General features: G+C 39.9%; 1 protein-coding gene across 7 annotated transcripts in view; it reads right to left on the reverse strand.

Annotated features, from left to right (window-relative positions):
* The window catches only part of FRY (FRY microtubule binding protein), a 275761-nt gene that overhangs the window by 210548 nt on the left and 49333 nt on the right, over positions 1-15880 (reverse strand). The gene's annotated exons all lie outside the window — the stretch shown is intronic.

Below are 15880 nucleotides of genomic sequence, written 5' to 3' on the forward strand. Positions count from 1 at the left end.
TGGTTCTGGGCCAGGCACGGTGGCTCACGGCTTTAATCCCAGCATTTTGGGAGGCCAAGGCAGGCGTATCACCTGATGTTGGGAGTTCGAGACCAGCCTGGCCAACATGGTGAAACCCCATCTCTACCAAAAACACAAAAATTAGCTGGGCATGGTGGCAGGCACCTGGAATCCCAACTACTTGGGAAGCTGAGGTGGGAAAATCACTTGAACCCGGGAGGTGGAGGTTGCAGTGAGCCAAGATCATACCACTGCACTCTAGCCTGGGCAACAGAGGAAGACGTCAACTCAAAAAAAAAAAAAAAAAAGGTTCTGTACTAGAGTAGCAACAATACTTCTTTTATACATACTAGAAACATGAGAATACATCTATATGGGAGACCTTAAAAGCCAGAGAAACAATAACTCAGCACACCTGTGGGTCTGTAGACCCTTAAAACAACCCAGGAGTTCACACAGTGGGAGCACGGAAGGCAATCCTCTTTCACTACTACCTAAAAGAGGATCCTGCCACAGCGGGGAAAGAAAGGTGACTGTGTCCACCCACATCCCAAAGCTCCCCATAACTAGAAATTATTTTGTCCCACTACAAATTAGATGGGAAGCTGATAAACATGATATTTTACACTTACACATTTTTGCACACACATGAAGGAAACAACACGTTGTCAGGCTCACTTTCTCTAATAAGCGAAGTTGATATATATAAGTCGCTGCTATACATAAAAGACAAGTCCGTTAGCTAAGAACTTGGGGTCAATGCCTCAATAAAATAACATATTAAGTCTTCCTTAACGATTTTTACACAAATATACTATCTTTTTTTTTTTTTTTTTTTTTGAGACGGAGTCTTGCTCTGTCACCCAGGCTGGAGGGCAGTGGCATGATCTCGGCTCACTGCAGCCTCTGCCTCCTGCATTCAAGAGATTCTCCTGCCTCAGCCTCAGCCTCCGGAGTAGCTGGGATTACAGATGCGTGCCATCATGCCCGGCTAATTTTTGTATTTTTAGTAGAGATGGGGTTTTGCCATGTTGGCCTGGCTGGTCTTGAACCCCTGATCTCAGATGATCCACCCCCCCCCCCTTAGCCTCCCAAACTGCTAGGATTATAGGTGTGAGCCACTGGGCCTGGACACAAATATACTGTCTTAATCATATTCTTTGAAGACTCAGCTTAAATGTCACTTCCCAGATGAAGCCCCTCACCAGTTTTCCCTGGCAGAGTCACTTGTCAGTTATCACACAGTACTTTATTTGCACCTCTTCTTGTCAGCATTCCCACCATGTTGTCACTTGTATGTCTCCTATATACCCCTAGTACACAGCTGGAACTTATCAGGGTGTGTTAAATGGCTGACTATATCTGTATGCATTTGGAAAGATAGCTTTGGGCACAGAGAATCAGGTTCACATTTTAACACTATCAAGATTATCTTTGTATCAACATAGATTTTATCAGTGAAATGAGGCTTAAGAGTACACCTAGGGGAGAGAATACCATAGTGGATAAAAAACAAAGAGAACAAAAGATGAAAGGAAGAAAGGGAGAAAGGGAAAGAATATATGAAAGAGGGAGGAAAGAAAGGATGAGTGAAGAAATGAAGACAGGAAGGAGGCAAGGGAGGAAAGAAGGAAGGAAGAAAGATGGAAGGAAGGAGGGAATAAAAGAAAGGGAAGAAAGGAAGGATGGAGGAAGAAAGAAAAGAGGGGAGGAAGCATAGAGTGATAAAAAGAGAGGAAAGGATAGAGGCACACTTGCTCCAGCTCAGAAGAGAGCCATGTGAATACAAGGGAAAGATCAGTAGGTCTCAGGCCTGCTTCAGAAAAGAGACTTGGAAATCTAAGACCTCAAAATATGAAATGACTACAAGAAAACACTGGGGAAAATCTCCAGGATATTGGTCTGGGCAAATTTTCTTGAGTAGTACCCCACAAGCACAGGCAACCAAAGCAAAAATTAACAAATGGGATCACATCAAGTTAAAAAGCTTCCACACAGCGGCCAGGTGGGGTGACTCACGCCTGTAATCCCAGCACTTTGGGAGGCCGAGGTGGGCAGATTACGAGGTCAGGAGTTTGAGACCAGCCTGACTAACATGGTGAAATCCCGTCTCTACTAAAAATACGAACATTAGCTGGGTTGAGCACCCACGCCTGTAATCCCAGCTACTCGGGAGGCTGAGGCAGAGAACTGCTTGAACCTGGGAGGCGGAGGTTGCAGTGAGCCAAGATTGTGCCACTGCACTCCAGCCTGGACCATACAGCGAGACTCTGTCTAAAAAAAAAAAAGCTTCCACACAGCAAAGGAAACAATCAACAAAATGAAGAGACAATCCATAGAACAGGAGAAAATATTTGCAAACTATGCATCTGAAATGGATTAAGAACGAAAATATATACAAAGTTCAAACAACTCTATGGGAAAAAAAAGTTTAATAATCCAATCAAAAAATGGGCAAAAGACTTGACTAGACATTTCTTAAAAGAATACAAATGGCAAACATGAATATGAAAGGTGCTCAACATCACTGATCATCAGAGAAATGCAAGTCTAAACTACAGTGAGAAACCATCACACCCCAGTTAAAATGGCTTCTATCCAAAAGACAGGCAACAGCAAATGCTGGCAAGGATATGGAGAAAAGGGAACCTTCACACGCTGGTTGGTGGGAATGTAAATTAGTACAACCACTATGGAGAAGAGTTTGGAGGTTTCTCAAAAAACTAGAAATGGAGTTACCATATGATCCAGCAATCTTTTCCAAATACTGAAAGGAAATCAGTATTTGGAAAATAAGCTCCACATCTGCTGCAGCTCTGCACACAAGAGCCAAGATTTAGAAGCAACCTAAGTGTCCATCAACAGACAAATGGATACAGAAAATGTGGCACATTTACGTGATGGAGTACTATTCAGCCATGAAAAAGGAAAGAGATCCTGTCATTTGCAACAACATGGATGGAACTGGAGGTCATTAAGTGAAGTAAGCCAAGCATGGGAAGACAAACATTGCATATTCTCACTTATCTGTGGGATCTAAAGATTAAAACAATTGAACTCATAAATATAGAGTAGAAGGATATTTATTAGAGGCTGGGAAGGATAGTGGGGGGTTAGTGGGGAGGTGGGGATGGAAAAAAGAAAGACTGAATAAGACCTAGTATTTGATAACACAACAGGGTGATGATAGTCAATAATAATTTAATTATGCACTTTAAAATAACTAAAAGAGCATAACTGAACTGTTTGTAACACAAAGGATAAATGCTTGAGGGGATGGACACCCATTCTCCATGATGTGATTATTACGCATTGCATGCCTGGATGAAAACATCTCATGTACCCCATAATATGTATACCTACTATATACCCACAAAACACAAAAAGAAAAAAGAGAAAAAAAGAAAACAGAGCTGTAGAGGTGTGCTCCTGCTTGCAGTTCTACTGCCGGACACCAGTTGCATGAAATCCAAGATCTACACGTTCAGATATCCTGGTTTTTAAAGAGTATTAAATAAGCAGTAAAGCAAACTTAGCACAGAATACACAATGGGTATTTAACCAACAAGTGGAAACAGATTATGGCAAAGGAAGCTCAAAATAATGATGCTATTCATCAGGTAAAAACAGTATGCTTCAAGTAAGAATAGAAAGACTTCACATACTTTAAAAATTTGTCTTTGTTCTATATTTTGGTACAATTTTATTTATGTACTGAAGTTTCATGAATTGAATTGAATGTTTATTTTCACACAATCATTCTGAAAAAGCCTAACTTTGGGGTGATGGGTCCCTGAAAGTTCTCAGCTGGCTAAAGCTGAAGACCTTAGGTCTGACCAGATGCCCCAGCTCACTGAGTGACAGTGAACAAACGAGGACCCGGGGACCTGGGAAAACCCAAAATACTCAGACTTCGCGCTGAACATCAGCGGCTGCTCACAGCACAGAAAAAAGTGAAACCCAGACATTACATCTGAGAGACCTGAGAGTTCTTGAAATCTGAGAGTTTGAATCCTAGGTCCTCACAACTTATGACCCTTTCTTAACTTCTCTAAGCTTCAGTTATCGTTTAGAAAAAATGAGGATACATATAATCGATTGAGGATTTTGATATCATCAGCAGTGAAATTTTATAATATAAATGTCTGGTCTCAGTGGTTAATAAAGAATTTCAGAATGGAACTACCACCATTAGGATCTCTCTTCTTCACCAGAACATGGGAAGATGCTGAGTGATGAGCCTCCTCACCCCATGTGGCGGCACCCTTCGCAGTAAAGAGCTGTGGACCCAACTGCGAAAATGCACCAAAGCATTTTGTTCAGAACTATCTGCACCCAGCAGCAGGCACTCTATTTCAGTATGAACCAAAGAATAATGGGGTCCCAAATGTTTTCATGTCTGACATCTTTTTCTCATCTGATCTCATTTGTGCCAACTTTGACTCAAGTTTGGAAAAACACCTAAGGAGTGAGCCTGAGGACTCACAGTTCTGAATATTGACCACTACTCCCCAAATGACTTTCCCCATCCTGAGGGGTAATCGGCACCCCAGTGGTGTGATTCATCTTGAAGATGTCCTCTGGTCATGTCAATTGACTGCCTGCATGGATCACTGGACTTCTGGAGGAAGACTTACCCCCTTGATAACCTGCCTCAGTTTGTAAAAATGGACATCACCCTATGACATCCTGAGTAGGTTTCTAATAGCTAATGAGAAATAGTTAAAACCCTTGGAGATCTGTGGAAGAAGGGTACTTGTGGAAACCGACAAAACTTCTTCCTTTGTATTCCATTTAGTTATTAAAATGAATTTTCTTAAGCGAAATAATAAATGCTACCTTTCACCTAAAATATTGGAGGAAAAGAAACAAAAGAGAATGATACAGAAGACAGCTCAAATAAATCCAAGGTACTATCAGGTAAGATGTTGCCCAGTACCCCATGCCATGAAAAGTGAAGGCAGATATAAATCTGGAAGAATATGTTGGCACTTTTTTTAAGCAAAATCTCTTGAGATAATCTGTCCTATTTGCAGTGATTTTGTTCATTTCAGTGGAGCCTATTTCTCTGCCACATTTAACAGTCCTAAGTACAAATCCATTATTTGAACAGTGGAGGAGAAACTTCAATTAAATTCAGCTACCAAGTTAATCTTCATTTTAATTGAACAAAAGAGCAGCTCTCATAGGCATTCTTTAAAAAAGAAGAAGAAAAAAAAAAAAGAACTACAGCAGCTACTACGACATGTAAGATACAACCTTCACTTGTTTGTTTCTGGGTAACTTTCTATTTTGTTGGTCTTTTCAATTTTATTTGTCCCAATACACCCCTCTAATGCTGCAGGTTATGTTCACTCAGTAGACTTTCAATGTCTAGCACAGTGTGTGTGGATGGATTTTTTTTCCTGTCTCCTTCAGGACATCGCTCCATCAGCCAGCTCCTCAGCAACCTCTTTCTTCAACCCTTCCCTTCTCTTCGGTCTTTCTCTCAGCTAGGAACATGCTGAAACCTTTTCATCTTAGTGCCCTCCTTGGCCACACATCCACCTCTGGCTGTGATTTCCTTTCTAACCCTCTTCTGGTCTATACTTCCTTTCTTTCTTTCCTCTCCTATTCAAAATGTCTTCAACTACTTGCAATCTGGGCTTTTCTTTCACCACTAAAATTAGTCTCCCTAGGGACCCCAGTAATTTTCCAAATGGCAAATCTGGTGGCCATTTTTCATGCTGGATCTTTTAGCCGCAATGTTCACTCCCTTCTTTCCACTTGAATCACCCTCCACCTCCCATCTGTTCTTCTTCTACTTCTGAGACGTTCCTTCTTTTCTTTTTTTGAAGATAAGGTCTCACTCTGCCACTTAGGCTGGAGTGGAGAGCAGTGGTGTTAACACGGCTCACTGCAGCCTCAATGAAATGATCCTCCCACCTCAGCCTCTGGGAGCACAGGCATGTGCCACCATGCTTGGCTAATTTTTTTGTTTTTATTTTTTGTAGATAGAGATTGGGGAGCGGGTCTCACTATGTTGCACAGGCTGGTCTCAAACTCCTGGACTCAAACAATTTTCCCACCTCAGCCTCCCAAGGTGTGGGGATTACAGGTGTGAGCCACTGTGTCCACCAGACATTCCTTCTCTGTGGCCTGCATAGTCTTTTTCCTTGAATGTTTGTATTCTTCATGGCTGAATCACGTTGGGAAAGCCTACAGGAACATTCCAACTCCCTTGCCTTCAACCTACATAATTACAACTTAGGAATTGAGTAGAAATTCCCAAAAGCATCAGGAAATATTATCAAATAGAATATTGTGTTTTAAGAAGTTTTAAAAGTCAGAATATACTAGATACGTATGTAAGCAACAGTAAAAATACCTAATAAAACAAGTCTTATTGTTAGCATGACCTATAGAAATCAAAATCTGTGCTGGTTAAAATTGCTACAATGCTATAGTAAAGCTTGCTATTGCTGAAAACTGTACTGATGATTTTCAGGAATGTCAAAATGCACAATGTGGTGTGGGAACACAGCAATGTTACATCAGAGTGGCCTTAAGGAATGAGCCATCGTTACTTGGTATTATGCCATTATTATTGATTTTTTTTTATTGGTATTTTCTCTCACTCTAAAACATATACTTCCAGATGATCTTTTGTTTGTATTAAAAGGATGTTTTGTAAATAGTACAAAGAACATATCATCAGAAAAGCTAGACTGAAAATAATGAGGAATCACCTTCGTCCGGTTTTGTATTCTCAAAAAAAGGAAACTTCGATAATCTCTTCAGAAAGTCACCAGCAATAAAATAAAATAAAATTATGGCCTTATCCATGAATGAACTGAATTGGATACTATTAAATTGAAGTAAAAAGCCCTCTGATATTTTTTATTACCTCATGATGCTTTTCACATCATTTATTTGCTATAAGGTTCAATCAAACTTTTACTATGGTGGTGTATTAAATTTCATTTCACAGCTGAAAAAGTTCCATTTAGGAGCCACAGAATAAATGTTTTTCATCTACATGTCTCCAAGCATACTCATAATAAAGAAAACAAACTTATGAGATCATCTGAAAGATCACTTCATTCAGCAGTTAAATTAAATCTTTTTAGCCACTAACAATGCTATGTTTCTGGGTTACGGTGAATTTTCAAGTTTTTGATGAATGTCTTTATAGATTATTTAAGGGATGTTCCAGGCTAAGCTGTTTTGTTAAGAAACAGCTATTTTAAAAGTTATTTATTTATAATTTGAAAACTAGCCAGTATGTTGTCAAGTGTGATATAAATATTCCCTAACTGAAGAGCAATATTTTAGTCTCTTTTCAGGACAGCATTACTTTGATTCTATCACTACACTCAACAGGGAGTTAAACAAAATTACTTTTACTCTATATTTCCCTTATTTGGTCTGTCGAAGCAACAGCAGCCTCTATTTAAAGAGGAGTTTGACCAACAAGCCTAGCTGATTGTCCTTCTGGGAAGCTGATTGGAATCCACAGTGCAGAAAGACATTAAGGCTGGTATTTCTGCTATTTACACATCCTTAGTCAACAGACATGCAACCTTTGCTTAGTATAGGAAGACTGGCATGTAGAGCAGTGCAGAAAAACCACCAGCTTGCAAACGGGCATGATAAAATATTACAAAATATCATATGACTGAGTTTAGTAAATGGTGATAAGCCTATGAACATGATTAATTACAATCAGTTTTATGAAGATCTGTCATATAAAGATCCAAACTTAATTAGAGGCAGTCATTCTGTCCTTTAGCACAGCAGAATTTCCCAATTCACAAATTACTAAAATACTAAAAAGGGTTCTGGATGAAAGGATCTGATGTTTTCTGATATCTAGAAGTCTGCACACACATCAGTCATGTGAATGAGTGAAACACAAGACTATGGATGAATGTTCAATCTCTAGACGGCCCAGAGGTGAAGAAACCTCTTTTACACCTAAAAACAGGGTGTATCCTAATTTCGGTCTCTTACTTCTCATCAGATATGGTCTATAATCACAAGAGGAAGCTCGGACGAGGGTGTATGTCACTTGCCAAACTTACTTAGACCTACAGTCCCATTCATCAAAATGACTAGAACCACTCATCATATACCATCTGTTGGTGGTGGGCCACCAGTGTCCTTATTACAGCACAGCATCCTGCTTAACTTTAGGGGTAACAGGAGAGTTGTCCTGATGCCAGCTTTGTAACATCAGGACACAGGAGGAGCTGGAAGGCTCAGACTCTGGGCCAAGGAACAAAGGTATGTCAACAACGTTACTGCCTGAACCTGGAACAACATTACCATGCAGTAATGCTGTCATTAGCTAATTGCTTGGCCTTTCAGGGTTTGTGCCAGCTGGCCATGACTGATGTTCCTACAGGTTTGTTCTTAAGCATGACATATTTCATTACAGATTCATGATGTGTGATGCAATAGAGTTTGGCATCCTGGATTCTTCAGACTGTGTACCCCAAGAAAATAGTTTGTGTTACTTCGAGTTTACTTCTTTCATGTTAGCAAACCAGCTAGATCATGTTCTATTATTTTTAAGCCTCCATTCCAGCATGACACAGTTAGCACCTTTATGAATTATCACTCTGTTTGTCAGCCCACACCTGTGCTCCAAACTCAGCACAGGAGCAATGTCTAAAATATCCTGCCTGCATCTTGTCTATTAACCATTTTGTGAACAAGGCTACTAAGGCTCAAGCAATCCCAATGACAAAATTCCCCATTTTCACTCATCTTTCATCATAAAAAGTGTTTTTGAATTCCAGGATGTTGGACGAAGGTGGGCACAACTCTCTCACTCTTAGTCTCCGCTGAAGGACAAGATGAAAGTTAGATTTTTTTTTAAGTCAAGTAGACTTAAAAAAAAAACCTTCTCTTTATTCCAGGTTTTGAAATCAAAACACAGTAAATCACTTTCTTTCTGAGTAACTCTTTGTCAGGCGAGTCAGAATTTCTTTTTCTTCTTCCCGTTGACATTTTATGCTGATAGACTAGATCCAGATGGAATTCCTGGCCCAATCCCCAATTTAGCTTCCACTGCAGCTCCTGGAAGGGACAATGGAAGATTAAACCCAGGTAGACTCACTAATAAGTGAGTTTAAACCCAGGGATTGGCTGGGCATGGTGGCTCAAGCCTGTAATCCCAGCACTTTGGGAGGCCGAGACGGGCGGATCACGAGGTCAGGAGATCGAGACCAGCCTGGCTAATGCGGTGAAACCCCGTCTCTACTAAAAATAGAAAAAACTAGCCGGGCGAGGTGGCGGCGCCTGTAGTCCCAGTTACTCTGGAGGCTGAGGCAGGAGAATGGCGTAAACCCGGGAGGCGGAGCTTGCAGTGAGCTGAGATCCGGCCACTGCACTCCAGCCTGGGCGACAGAGCGAGACTCCGTCTCAAAAAAAAAAAAAAAAAAAAACCCAGGGATTAAACCCAAGGAATTTAAGAGTTTAAACCCAGGGGTTTGAGAGTGAATGTTGCTTTTATTTCATTTCTTTTATACACTAGAGTGAAAACGGCCTGGCTGCTATCCTTTCATAGATGAGAAAACAATGATAGATCACACATAAGTGACTTTGTCAGAAGCACAGGTTAGTGGCAGGGCTATAATAAAAAAACAATTTTCTTGTGTATTGGGCAAGTCATAGGGAGGGGCGTGGACAAAAGTCTAAGAAGTGTGATTGAAAATTCTTGAAATTTTCTAAACTTGGTTTACTTAGCTGAATAACCTAGCCTTTCACATTTTGGGTTGCCTGGCATTACATGGTTCTTATTTTTTTCTGAGACCCCCTCCTCTCAAGAACCAATGAAATTTCCTCTTTGAAAGCCTTTGAAAACCCTCAGAGGTGGACGTACCTCAAATCCCTGGTTTTACTGCCTAGGTCTTCACAATTCACACCTGGGTAGGCCTCAAGTGTTTTGCTGGAAATACAGTGAGATCGTGGGGGGTGTTGTCTTCTCTCAAGTACTTTGTTTGCCTCTGTCATCTCCCAAAGCATGAGTGCCTGGAGGGCCAACACCAGGTCTGCTGAAAGGAGCTGTGGTTGTGCCTCTGTCAACGCCATGGCAGAGCTCAGGAGAGCCACCTGACGTACTGATAAATGGCAACAGCAGACAGTCAAGTCCCCTGCTCAAGCCTCCATTATGTTTGAGTGAACACAAAGAGAGGATGCACCAGGCTGATTTCTGAGGAAATATACCAGAAACTCATCTCAGTCCTCCGATGAGGATAATGAGGGTGGTGATGAGGACAAATGAGCATCTCCTACATGCTCAGGAGTATATCAGGGGCTCCACACACTCCCTCTAATCCTCTCAGCCACCCTGTGAGCTGGGTACTGTTATTCCCATTTTGCAAATGAGAAAAAAAGGAGGTTGACTGGCTGGTTCAAGGTCACACAACACTAAAGAGGTGGAAGCAGGAGTCAAATCCAGATCAGTCAGAATGAAAAGCTGTTTTGTCTTTAACTTTGTCTTTATCTCTTTTGTCTATTCGATCTACAAAGTCAAAATTGATAGCAGCACTTGAATTCTGAAAAACTGGAGAGTCTTGTTTTTGGAAAGAGCTTACTGAGAAGGTAATTGCCTGTGACTACAGTGATAGATGCTATATAGACAGACTCACAGAGAATGAGAGCATATATTCTGAGACTGTGTCTGATCACTAAGAGTCACCTATTGCTGGAGTCGGGGTGAAGGGAAGGTGACCATATCAATGAATAAACAGGTATCCTTAGATGCCCGAAAGCAGGAGGCTGAGAATCAATGCCTCTTGTACTCAGCACATTGTAGGGCATTCATCTGTCGAGTGCAAAGAACAGAACAAAAATCTATTATTATTAGTTTAGAGTTGGCAAGATGACCTTTGGAAACACACAGGATCCAATAAAGACATTCCTTTCAAGCTACTATATTAATGTTTCATTCATTCATTCATTCATTTAGAAAAAAATTTACTGTCTATGATATGCAAACACTGTCCTAAACATGGGGGCATGGGATGTGTGTGTGTGTGTGTGTGTGTGTTTACATGTGTGTGTGTGTCAAGATGCATCCCACACAGATACTGCCTCCAAGGAACTTATAGGCTAATACATTGCTTCTTCAACTTAAGAGAAAATCTCTGCCCCTAACCCACCACCATAAAAAATACACTATGGTTTGGTACGCACATGTACAACTGAAAGTATCATAAAATGCTTACCCTTAAAACTCATCATATACTCTGGTATTTACTAGTTTAGCCTATACTAATTACTCTAATTCAGTGAGGACAGAATAGTTTGCACGACAGAATGATATGGTAGCTCAGATAAAGTAGAGAGATTTGCAGATACGTGTAAGTGTGTGTTAACATAAGCATGATTGTGTGGAGACATCAGGGAAGAAATCAAGCCAAGCTTTTCAGATGATGAGATTTTGGATGGGGCCTTAAAGGGCAGGCAGGATGAGGAGCTGAGCAGCATTCCAGAAAGAGAGGTCGGCATGCATAAACGCATGGTGGCAGACAAGAAACCTGGGTTCATAAAGGCATGTGGTGGGAGTAAGATCGGTTTGGGCCAAATCAAGGAGTGAAAGAGAATGAAATGAAAGTTTTGTGCAAGAAATGTCATGGACAGGGTTGTGTTTAGAGAAGATTCACAGATGAGATCAGAGGAGGAAAAACTGGTGACAGGCCCCTTATTCTTCTTTTTATTCACCTTGAGGACACCCCACCTCACCATGTGCTTCATGGAGCAAAGGCCAACCTTGGCTTTATCTGCATGGGAAGCAAACTGAGAATTCTGCAGAGGACACAGGCAGGACGACGGGCTCAGGTAACCCAAAAGCTTACATGGAGTAAGTGCTTGGAAATATTGAATGAAATATAACATTTTTTTTTTTTTTTTAAGTATAGAAATGAGTTCACAAGAAAGGTAAAAGGAAAGGAAAAACAGGAGGGAGTAAGGTAGCTTAGTGGCTGTCCAGGGAGAGGACTGTTTGTTTCATTATCCTAGAGGCTTTTGTTGTTGTCCACCGGGGGATAGGAAACAGTGATATGGGCCCTGAGAGGTGGGACATAGAAAACAAGATGCCTTACATGAAGTCTGGTCCTAAACAATAGACTAGGGAAAAATCTATGCACCGTTAAAAGAAGATGAAAAGATGTTCCCAGTGGTCTCTGCTTAAGTTCTATGTAAAATAACAAGAAAAAAAATTCACATCCAAGAATTTGAAACCACAGGCCAAAGTCTTACAAGTTTGGGATATACATTCGTGTCACCTTCTAGGTGCAGAAAGTCACCGAATATTTGGCCCCGGACAGCAGTAACTCTGGGCAACAGAAGGGGCAAAAGCAAAACTGTGCTGGAGAAACACTCCCACAACCGTGGATGCAAGGAGAACTCACAGAAAAAGAGGCTCAGTGAAAGAATTCACAGTGAAAAAAGTACGTAAAAAGCAATCCATCATGGGCAAGAATTAGCAGGCACAACAAACAGAAGAATTAGCAGACACAACAAGTAGTGTATAACAGAACAATAATCTAAAGACACATTCAAGGTGACTGAAGACATAAAAGGAAAGTTGCAATCTTAAAAAAGAAACAAAATACAATGAAAATAAGAAGCCTAAGTAGACTTTCAAACAGAACTAAATAGCACTTCCAGTAATAAAAAATGTAGTCATCAAAATTAAAATTCTCAATAGATAGGTAAAACAGATTCTATAGCCTAAGAGAACATTAATGAATTGGAAAACAGATCTGAAAAAATTACTCAGAATGCAGAAGAGACAAAGAGGTAGAATAATAAAAGATGGAGAATGAATGTCAGAGGGAGAATGAATGTCAACTTAGAATTCTATTCCCAGCTGAACCATCACCGATAAATGAGGGAGAAATAAAGACATTCAGATGAACAAGACTGAGTAATTTACCACCCACTGATTCTTACTTAAAGAACTGAAAAAGATTCACTTTGGGAAGAAGAAAACTGAGTTCAGAGGGAAGGAGGAGGATGCAAGAAGGAACTGTATCCATTATTTATTTTCTGCAGTTTTATGTTTTGAAATAAAATATAAAAGAGACACAGATGACCCCATTAGCTTGTTCAGAACACTTTGCTTGGGAAAGGTGAAATAATGATAAGATTGGACAAGAACAAATGCTGTTAAATGTCCCCATGAAGCAATAAAAATAGAATAAAATTATTGACTTATCCATAAATATTCATGAATATGACCTGAGCATCTTTTGGGTACAAAGAGCCATTCTGCAGAACAAGTGAAAGATATTTACAGAGAAACAAATCTACAATTTGTTTTGTAGAACATTTTATTTCCTTTTGTTTTTTAAAGTTGGCTATCTGGATATTGCAAAGTCATAAATAAAATCTTACGATTTAATTTAAAGTTGTACATAATCTGCTCCACACAAGCTAATAGGTGTAAAATTCTGAGTTACTCTTTTAACAATAAAACTAAAAAATATGGATTCCTGAGTAGTTCCCCAAATAGTAAGTCTATACTTCCAAGTTTTTGAAAATTACCTTTGCCATCCCCATACAAGTTGTATTTAGTTAAGAATAATAGAATACAATTTTGTGATTTGATACGAACCCACATAAATTCAGGGTTGTAAAGCATTCAGTGTCTTTGTAAGAGAAGCTAACTCAACAAGAGAAATAGTAGAGGACATTTAATAGAATTCACCTTAAAAGTACTCTACATACATCAAAAATAACACCTATTGTTGCAGCTACAGGACAAAATGCCAAATGCACATTCACACTTCTAGAATCAGGTGACAAGCCTCTGAATCCATTCACATTTACTGGCCTACAAGTAGGCAAAAATAAGGACAGAAAATTACTAAGCACTTTTCAGCAGACAAGAAAAGAATATAGAACAGAAGCTTACATTTCTGCCAAAAAATCAAAGGGGAATAAAAAGGCCAGAGTTGGGGGCTCATGCCTGTAATCCCAGCACTTTGGGAGGCCAAGGTGGATGGATCACCTGAAGTCAGGAGTTTGAGACCAGGCTAGCCAACATTTCAGTAGAGACGTTTCCATCTCTACTAAAAATATAAAAATTAGCTGGGCGTGGTGGCGCACTCTTATAGTCCTAGCTACTAAGGAAGCTGAGGCACAAGAATTAATTGAACCCAGAAAGCCGAGGTTGTGGTGAGCCAAAATTGCGCCACTGCACTGTAGTCTGGGTGATAGAGCAAAAAAGTCTCTTTTATAAAATCAGTAATACTAAAACTGATCAGATTCATCTCTTCAGCTAAAAACATCAAGTGTGTCTTCTTGGCCATTACCACCCAGCAGAATCCTTCACTCTAAGCACATAAGGAAGATTTCCTTATGACAAGAACTTACACTTTAAAATTTTTTCTTGTTTGGGGACATTTTAGTTGTATCATAGAGAGGAACAAAAATGTCTACTTCTATTAAAAGAACGCTATGGCACATGTACATTTTTCAGACTTAATCCTTATTCCAAGAAGAAAAAACAAACTCCGCGCAAACAAATTCCAACCTGACTTGAGGGAAAAAGTTAAATCCAAACTATTTTACTTCATAAATTCTTAAAAAAACAGTAAACTATTATTTTGGAAACATGGATGGTTCTAAAGGTATCAGGACCTAGCTGTGTAAGCATCTCTTTGAACTTCTGTACAACTTCACAGCTCCTCAGGAAAATTCATTAGGATACACAATTTCAAAGAGAGTAGACCTGTCATTTTTGCACTTTTCTAGGGCTACAGGGTGAAATGAATCTTTATTGTGCCTCACCACTCTCTCTTTAAACTGACCCACATCCTCTGAAATGGAGGTAGCTTCCCTCTCTCCACCAGGGGAGGAGTCTGGGCTGCTTCAGGGGTTGGAGGCTCCAAGGGTCAGCCCTGTTCTGGGCAATGGGACTTTGGATACTTGAAGTGGCTGATTCAAGTTACAGGAGAGTCCTGTGTTGGTTTGTTTTAAGAAGTTAGCAACAGTATCTGCAACAGTGTCTTTACATGAAGAGGACCAAGGAAAGCTTTACAATAAATTCAGAGGGGTTCAGATGTGGGTTCTGAAGCCACCCAGTCTGAGTTTAAATCAGCACTGTGTGACCTTGAGTATTTACTTAACCTTCTCTGTGCCAAATTTCCCCATCTGTAAGCAGGAAATAAATGCTGTCTACCTAAGGTCATTGCGAAGATTAAAGGAGGTAATAAGTTGTGCACAATGCCTAGCACATAGTAACTACACCACAGATATCAGCTATTAGTAGAAGTAAGAGGAGCAGAAACACAAAAACATGAGTGAATGGAAATAAAGGTCCTGTAGTAAGGATGAATTTAGATGATTTAAACTGTAAAAGCAAGAAACACTTCCCATAATTATGGAAATTCAACAAATGAAGAGAATTTTATGAACAGAATGGATAAATGTAACATCCACTGATCTAATAAAAATTTTATTGAGCAAAGTTTGTAACTTTCAGGTAAACACACTTAACAAACGTTTATGAATTCTGATTCCCAAACCTTATGTTGTAATTCTTGTAAAGGTCATTTTTAACAGATGATGCACATCATCTGTTACATATTTTCAGAGACATGTATTGCAGGCTTAAGAATACTGTTTTTAATTATTTTGAGTTATAATTCTGCAAAGCAAACCTCTGATTATCTTCTTATTACCCCAGTAACCTCATAGGAGGTACAAAGTCACACTTCACAGAAACAGCTGCATCACTCTGAATTCTTTTCCTTTCATTTTATTGTGTGTGGCCCTGCCAAGGTTAGAAAACAAGTAATCTGAATCTACCAGTTGCACTTCCTTCCTTTCTGACTGTCCTTTGGAGAGATTCAGTGCTCTTTAGAGCCCTGTTAGAGCAATT

The sequence above is a fragment of the Rhinopithecus bieti genome, unplaced genomic scaffold (genome assembly GCF_001698545.2).
Source record: "Rhinopithecus bieti isolate Rb0 unplaced genomic scaffold, ASM169854v2 scaffold_81659, whole genome shotgun sequence".
NCBI lineage: Eukaryota > Metazoa > Chordata > Mammalia > Primates > Cercopithecidae > Rhinopithecus > Rhinopithecus bieti.